Source organism: Salvelinus sp. IW2-2015, linkage group LG35, assembly GCF_002910315.2.
Source record: "Salvelinus sp. IW2-2015 linkage group LG35, ASM291031v2, whole genome shotgun sequence".
NCBI classification, from domain to species: domain Eukaryota; kingdom Metazoa; phylum Chordata; class Actinopteri; order Salmoniformes; family Salmonidae; genus Salvelinus; species Salvelinus sp. IW2-2015.
The window spans coordinates 13,050,796-13,060,111 of NC_036874.1; positions in this window are offsets into that span (position 1 = coordinate 13,050,796).

Here is a 9,316-nt window from a genome sequence, read left to right on the forward strand (position 1 = left end):
CTGTGGGGATGTTCCTCAGTGGTAGGGACTGGGAGGCTAGTCAGGCTCGAGGAAAAGATGAACAGAGAAAAGTGCAGAGAGATATTTGAGTAAAACCTGCTCCTGAGCGCTCAGGACCACAGACTGGCGCAAAGGTTCACCTTCCAACAGGACAACGATCCTAAGCACACAGCCAAGACAACGCAGGAGTGGCTTCGGGCCAAGACAATGCAGGAGTGGTTTCGGGACAAGTCTCTGAATGTCCTTGAGTGGCCCAGTCAGAGCCCGGACTTGAACCCGAAAGAACATCTCTAGAGATAACTGGAAATAGCAGGGCAGCGACACTCCCCATCCAACCTGACAGTGCTTGAGAGGATCTGCAGAGATGAATGGGAGATACTCCAAATACAGGTGTGCCAAGCTTGTAGTGTCATACCCAAGAAGAATCGAGGCTGTAATCGCTGCCAAAGCTGCTTCAACAAGTACTGAGTAAAGGGTCTGAATACTTATGGAATTGTGATATTTCAGTTTAGAATAAGGCTGTAACGTAACCAAATGTGGAAAAAGTGAAGGGGTCTGAATACTTTCCAAATACACTGTATGTGTCCCTCCCCCCMAAAAAATCCCGAGCCTTCTTATAACTCCTAGATATAGGATAGACACTTCAAAAGGCTTTTTCCTTATGATAMATTTTTTGACTGTCTGTTCTGCCGTTTATATATGTGTTATTCAATGCATTTCTATGGGCTATAGCAGTGAAGGGGTCCTAAAATGTAAAATCAAATAGCTAAATGATCCATTGTATGACCATCTTTAAACAATTCCATATATTAGCTTAGTATACTTTTAGAGTATTAAAATGACCTTAGCAATCAGGGCTTTCAAGTTATGGAATTTTACGTTGTTGAAATTAAACACAGACAGATGAAGAATCTTCACATTTATTTTAACCACTCACTTTTCCTATTGCAAACAATGAGCTAGATCAATGTCGCATGTGAATGATGCAAACAAGGTCATGCGGATGGAGAATGAAATGTATTGCTTTAAAATGACCATCAGGGTGTACGCTTTTGGTGACTTGACCTACATTGCATACTCTGTGAATATGACCATAGCACATGATTTATGGCCTGTACAGGGTCCAAAGCAACCACTCTGAGTTTAACAGGTTAATTGACCGTGTTCAGCCAGTCGACTGCCTGCTCCTCTCCCAGCCTCTAGTGGGCTCGATGGAAGTTCCCTACATTTCTAGTGAATTTTTCTTTTCATTTCAACAACTTTCTACTTGTGATGTGCTAAATGCCTTGCGAAAGATTGTTTAAAAAATCCACTGTGGCTGATATGCTTGATCCTTTCTTGCTGCAGCTTTCTGCTCCTCTGATTGCCAAATCTTTAATAACACATTTTTAACCTTAAAATTATTTCTGATACCTTCCCCAGGGACTAGAAGGCGGCCCATATGGGCCACCCTATTTACCAATTCTAGAATCCTTGGTAAATACTCAATTTAGATCCCTTTTAACTACGAAATGTATTATAAATGTCACACCTTGATCTGTTTCACCTGTCTTTGTGCTTGTCTCCACCCCCTCCAGGTGTCGCCCATCTTCCCCATTATACCCAGTGTATTTATACCTGTGTTCTCTGTTTGTCTGTTGTCAGTTCGTTTTGTTTGTCAAGCCTACCAGCCTTTTTTCCCCTTGCTCCTGTCTTTTTCTAGTTCCTGTTTTCTAGTTTTCCCGGTTTTGACCATTCTGCCTGCCCTGACCCTGAGCCTGCCTGCCGTTCTGTACTTTACCTGCCTGCCGTTCTGCCGATCTGGGTTACTGACCTCTGCCTGCCCTTTTGCCTGCCCCCTTTCCTAGTAATAAACTTTTGTTACTTCGATACTCTCTGCATCTGGGTCTTCCCTGAAACAAGATAATAAATGTACACCTGACAGTTTTCAGACCAGGCCATAGCACCATCTATGATACTTCTTTGGTTTTAAATGATGTTCTTAATTGTTTGGATAAGAAGAAACACTGTGTGGCCCTTTTTACTGACTTGTCTAAAGCCTTCGACACTGTGGATCACTCATTACTTATTCAGAGCCTTTCATCAATTGGCCTGCATGTAGCTGGTTTGAAAATGATTTAAAGGACAAAACACTGTGTGTATTTACTGATGATGTTAAATCAGGTTTTCTGGACATTACAAAGGGTGTCCCACCGGGATTTCTTCGCCCTCTCCCTCGCATGCCGAAAGACTGATATTGTTCCGGTGCTCTACTAACCAAAACTCAAAATTCTTGCTTGTTTTTCAAAAAACAAGCCTGAAACCTTGAATAAAGACTGGTGACATCTAGTGGAAGCCATAGAAATTGCAATCTGGGAGACGGAATTACATAGGAACAATAGGTTTCCATTATAAAAGCCTGGGACCTCAAAAAATAAAGATTTGTGTTGCCTGCCATATCAATTCTGTTATAGTCTCAGACATTATTTTAACAGTTTTAGAAACTTCAAAGTGTTTTCTATCTAATGCTACCGATTATATGGATATCCTGGCTTCTGGGCCTGAGTAACAGGCAGTTTACTTTGGGCACGTCAGTCAGGTGGAAATTCAGGAAACTAGACCCTATCCCTAACAAGTGGTTTATCTGTCAAAATGTTTAACTTTCACCGGTATTCAGAACATACTGTAGTGTATGCTATTGCCCCCACAGCTGACCAGGCTCTGTCAGAGCTTCAGTCTGCCTTTATTGCCCTGCAGAAAGCCTTCACTGAATTGAAATTTGTACTTATGCAGGTAAAACCAAGTATATGTTATTTTCCAAATCACTTAAAAATGTATCTGATGATTTATGCATGCATACCTTGGATGGTGCCCTCATTGATCGTGTCCCCAGTTGTAAATATCTGGACTGACAAAGAGCTATCTTTCAAAAAGCATGTTGATAAGTTAGTCAAGGAATGAAAAACGGGCTTCTTCTATAGGAACAGGTGCTGTCTTTCGTTAAATAGCAGAAAACAAATCATTCAGTCGACATTCATTCCGGTTATTGACTATAGCGATATTGTCTATATGAATGCAGCTACCACTATATTGACGTTTTTACACACAGTTTATCATAGCCCATTGCGCTTTATTAGAGGCAATAGGTTCAGTGCACATCATTGCGTTTTGTATCAGAAAGTAGGCTGGGCCTCCTTGACATCTCCTAGATGTATTGCACACATTTTGTCCTATAAAGCCCCCTTGCCTAAACTTCCTCTACACCTTACCTCATTGTTAACCTACAGACGTATAAATGACCAGACCCGGACTCAGGAATGGCTAACCCTGGAGATCCCTTCAATCTCTACAGAGTTAGGTAAATCTGCTTTTAGTTTTTTTTAAGTCTCTCATGTGGAATGATCTCCAAACATCGTTAAAGTTGGTGGAGTCGGTGCATTTCTAGGGCAATTCAGGCAGATGTTATAGAGCCTTTTTACTGAAGAATGTGTGTGTTTCATTTGTTTGTGTTTTGCTTTTTCGTGKTTTGGGTTTGCTTTTCATGTATTGTGTAATTGGATATATAAATGTATAATGTAAATATTGTTTATTGATGTGTTCATGCAGGGCTCATCAGCGAAAGAGAATGTCGTTTCAGCATGACTCCCTGCTTAAATAAAGGTGAACTAAAAATACATGAAATAAAAAATACTGTATGAGTTAGTGCTGAGCGATTAGTGCTTTTTGAGTTTGGTTTCGGTTCGAATACACAGAATAATCCCAGTTTTCGATTTCATTTTTTTTCTTCAAACATTAAAAGCCCTATCCATTATGTGGGTTGAACGCTGTAACAACACAGAATACACCTATTAATAAAAGTCCCATGATGGTAGTGACGGCCCATTAATGCTTATCACTTATTAACCATAATTTATTCACATTACTTTACTTTAATAAAATATTTCAGTTATGTATATTTCATTTGTTCTATTTGATGACTTTATTATTTCATTCCAAGTCATCATCTCATCTCTACAGATCTGCTGCCTATGCTGTCTAAATTAAAATCCCTATTTTAATGTTGTTCAAAGTAAATAAGTCATACTTTTATGACTGCTGAATACCGACTATCAATCACTTAGAGCATGTATTTTCAGGTAGAGATAACCAACTGCTGTCTATCTCTCTCGATTACGCATTCTTCTGTCTCTTTTACGTAGCAGGCATAAAATAAACACACAAGTAGGCGCGCAATGCATTATGGTCATTGTATTTAATTACCACTTTTCTGCACTAAACTATGTAGAACAGCGGAGGCTGCTGAGGGGAGGACGGCTCATAATAATGGCTGGAACAGAGCAAATGGAATGGCATCAAACACATGGAAACCACGTTTGATGTRTTTAATACCATTCAACTGATTCCGCTCCAGCCATTACCATGAGCCCGTCCTCCCTAATTAAGGTGCCACCAACCTCCTGTGATGTAGAATAATGGCCTGTTGGAAACTACAACTCCCTTTCGAGCTTGATCTGATTTATCTCTAGAGAAACTGCACAATGTGCACATTGATCTTTAAAAAAAAAACTCTATGGAATTCAAATAATTTAACTGACCTTGGTCAATCAGTTCTTTAAAAAACAAAAAATAACCTACATTTTGGTTAATCTCTCAGCACTAGTATGAGTGTATCGTCTTCATAAGTATACTGTAAGTATAATGGTTTCGTCTTTATAGTGTAGTATGAGTGCATGCTCTTTATAGTATAAATATTAGTGTATCGTCTTTTGCTGGAAGGTGGTGTGCTCCCCAGAGAAGATACATTTGTGTTATGATGAAATTATTATGGAAATCCTATCAGGGCTGGATTAGCCAWGGAAGGTATTTATCTGTTTATTGAGCGGCTGAGCTCATAACCTCTCCTCCTTTTCCTCCTCCTCCCTTGTTCTCTCTCTACTTAGAGCACACACAGAGTTCTGTAAGACTGCCTTGTCAAATCAATAGCTAGTCAGACACTCTCAACACTGTCTAGGTAGGCCTATCCCAAAAACAGGACTGAGGTAGCGATATTATATAACGTCTCCAAATAATTAAATGTGAAATTAAATTAAACTGAATGAAAGGTCATGCCATATATTCCTGTGTAAAAAAAAGAAATGGAAGGTATACGTGTATATATCCATGGAAAGATTCATATGCCATCAGGTTGAACTTCTATTGATGGTTAAAATGATACCTGTCACTTTATGTATGTGAGTTAGAAGGTAAAAGCAAAATGGCCGCTGTGCATGAAACAATCGGTGAATCGCAAACCACCCCCTCGCTCCTACCAACTCGCTCAGAGGGCCCTCCGTTGTCACGTGTTACTGACTGTCACGCCCTGACCATAGAGAGCTGTTTATTCTCTATGGTGGTTGGGGTGTGTCAATGACTAGGGTGTGTTATCTAGGGGAATTAATATTCTATGTTGGCCTGGTATGGATCCCAATCAGAGGCAGCTGTTTATCGTTGTCTCTGATTGGGGATCATATTTAGGCAGCCATTTTTCCCATTGTGTTTGTGGTATCTTGTCTATGTATAGTTGCCTGTGAGAAGTATATTAGCTTCACGTTTCGTTTGTGCTTGTTTTGTTTTTTGTTTGGTGAGTTTCGATTTATTAAAATATGTGGGACTCTACGCACGCTGCACCTTGGTCCCAAAAAATGGGGGGGGGCACACGGGGTGGTTGGCGGAGCCAGGTTTCAGACCAGAGCCAACTCCCCGCACTCACTTTAAGTAGCGTGTGACCGTTCAGGCACCATGTTATGCGGTGATACGCATGGTGTCTCCAGTGCGCATTCACGGTGCGCTCGGTGTCAGCTCTCCGCACTTGCCATACGAAAAGGAGCATCCAGCCWGGACGGGTTGTGCCGGCTCAGCACTCCTTGTCTCCAGTACGCCTCCTCGGACCAGGATATCCTGCGCCGGCTCTACGCGCTGTATCCCCCAGTGCGCCTTCACAGTCCAGTACATTCTGTGCCTCCTCCCCGCACTCGTCCTGAGGTGCGTGTCATCAGCCTGGTGCCACCTGTACCGGTCCCACGCATCAGGCCTCCAGTGCACCTCCACAGTCCAGTACGTCCTGTGCCTCCTCCCCGCACTCGCCCTGAAGTGCGTGTCATCAGCCCGGTGCCACCTGTACCGCTCCCACACATCAGGCCTCCACTCCAGTGCGCCTCCACAGTCCAGTACCTCCTGTGCCTCCTCCCCGCACTCGCCCTGAGGTGCGTGTCATCAGCCCGGTGCCACCTGTACCGGTCCCACGCATCAGACCTCCAGTGCGCCTCCACAGTCCAGAGCTTCCGGCGACAGTTCCCAGTCCAGAGCTTCCGGCGACAGTTCCCAGTCCAGAGCTTCCGGCAACAGTTCCCAGTCCAGAGCTTCCGGCGACAGGTTCCAGTCCCAGCCCAGTCAACAGTCCGGAACCTCCTACGACGGTCCACAGTCCGGAACCTCCTACAACGGTCCACAGTCCGGAACCTCCTACGACGGTCCGCAGTCCGGAACGTCCTGAGACGGTCCGCGGTACGGAACCTCCTGAGACGGTCCGCGGTCCGGAACCTCCAGCAACGGTCTGCGGCCCGGAGCCTCCAGTGGGGGTTCCCAGTCCGGAGCCCCCGGCGACGATCTACGGTCCGGAGTCCCCGGCGACGATCCACAGTCCGTAGACTCCGGCGACAATTCACGGTCCGGTTCCTCCAGCGACGATCCACAGCCCAGAGCCCTCGGCGACGATCCACGATCCGGAGTATTCGGCGACGATTCACGGTCCGGTTCCTCTGGCGACACGAGCCGAGTGGGTACTTCGCCCCGCACCGGAGCCGCCCCCGACGGTAGATGCCCACCCGGACCCTCCCCTATTGAGTCAGGTTTTGCGGTCGGAGTACGCACCTTTGGGTGGGGGTACTGTCACGCCCTGACCATAGAGAGCTGTTTATTCTCTATGGTGGTTGGGGCGTGACAATGACTAGGGTGGGTTATCTAGGGGAATTAATATTCTATGTTGTATGGATCCCAATCAGAGGCAGCTGTTTATCGTTGTCTCTGATTGGGGATCATATTTAGGTRGCCATTTTCCCCATTGTGTTTGTGGTATCTTGTCTATGTATAGTTGCCTGTGAGCAGTATATTAGCTTCACGTTTCGCTTGTGCTTGTTTTGTTTTTTGTTTGGTGAGTTTCGATTTATTAAAATATGTGGGACTCTACGCACGCTGCACCTTGGTCCATTCATTATGACGAGCGTGACACTGACGAAACTCAGAGGGAGACATTAAGCGAGTGAGGGGATCAATAAACCCATCAACTTTGGGACTCACTGAAATAAAAATGTACAAATTCCCCCTTTTGYTACAATATATAAACCTCTGTAACAGTTAAACACTTTATTTGGGAGGTATTCCATGTGTTACATGTGTCAAGCTTTGAAATCACATAAAAACAAATGCACTTGACATATAATTAGGCACACCTCTCAATTCTTTTGCATGAAATTGCGCAAACTACAAACATATCGCAGTGCGTGTTGGGATATAACTTTGATCTGGAGCCTGCAGCCTTGCTGGCTTGGTTGAAGTAGCCTTCAGAGGGTCTAATTAGCCCCTACACCAGGGATAATCAACTCGAWTCAGCCGCGGGGCGATTTTTTTTCTTCGACCGGAACATAATTACAAATAATTTGTAGACTGCAAATTGACCACAAGAAGCCCAAACAGATATGATATTTGAATAAAACACAATCATTTCAAACCTTGCTTATGTTTGTATATGATCACATGTCTCTCTATTAGGCATGGAAATACTTGGGAACAGATTTCCCAAATTAAAATCACTTGGAGCTAATTTTCTGATGTAAAAAAAAAAAAATGATGTCCAACAATGAGAATTCTACAATATATATATATATATATATATATATATATATATATATATATGTATATATATATATATATGTATATTTCTCTGAACTTCGGGGGGGGGGGAAATAAAACTACCCGCAGGCCAAAGTCGGCCTGCGAGCCGCCAGTTGGGGTACCCTGCCCTACACCCTCAATCATTTTAATTCTCTCAAGTTTGTGACACTTGTGCATATGGCGGAGGCACGCGCAAATGTAGGGGCGAGGGAAGGGGAAAGGGGTGATTTGGGATTTAGCCAATGAATTAAATGTTTGTTTGAAAACTTTGAAAGTAATAGTTCAGTAATTGTACTGCAAAAAACTGTTCCTTTGAATTATCTGCCTGGAAAAGGGGAATTACTGAACTACTTTCACTCAAGCACTTATTATTATCAGCAAGGAGTGGTGGTGCATCATATTGTTTTTAACTTTGTTAATTGACTCTCCTGAATTTTCTTATTGAATTAGAATTTCTTATTTTGTGGATTTACCATTTTTCTGTGTAAAAGAACGTATCGAACCAAATTGAATTGTTTTTGGGATTCAATGTCATCACATTGGAAACAACGTTGATTCAGCCAGTTTTTGCCCAATGGGTAGATAGTCCGAATCGCTCTCTTCATTTTACCACATGTAAGAAAGTGCACAATGCCCATAGATTATTGTAGATTATTCCACTTCACTCCACCAACAGAATTACATCCCATTAGCAAGGGTGAGAAAGTAAGAGGGGTACTCACCATCTCTCACTCTCTCATCCCCCCTCTCTCTCTCTGTCTCTTCACTCTCTCTATACCCCCTCTTACTCCCACCCCCCTGCTCACGTTCTCCCTCCCCCTTCCCCCTTTCCCCAATCCCTCCCTCCCTCGTACTTATCAGTCATTGGTATTCATATCGTAGTCTATCCTATATCGGCTAATTGAAAACCCTCCTCTAACCCTCCCCTTAACATGTTGGAGGTACAATTACCAGGCAGGCCTCTGGTGCCTCATTGGATCTCTATTAGATGGGGTCCGTCCTCATCGTAATGACTGGCAGAGTTTAATTACTTCCACCAGGCTTGCTGTTGTAAAACAAACTGATAAATGAGCCAACAGGCCCCTCGCATCATTATTTTTCCATGGGAGTAGGGCCTTGTTACATGATTATGAGAAACAGGAGGTAAGGAGGGATGGAGGGAAAAAGGGGAGAGGAGGTTCTGTACCTGGTAGAGCTGGCTTAGCTGACATGGAAAGGGGAGGGAGAGAGGGAGGAAAGGGAGAGATGAAGGAATTGTAAATCCCTTAATGATTGTGACATGCTGTTCTGTCTACTCGTGTTAGTATAATGATACTGGGGGTGAAGAACCCCATAAGGTTGACACACACACACACACACACACACACACACACACACACACACACACACACACACACACACACACACA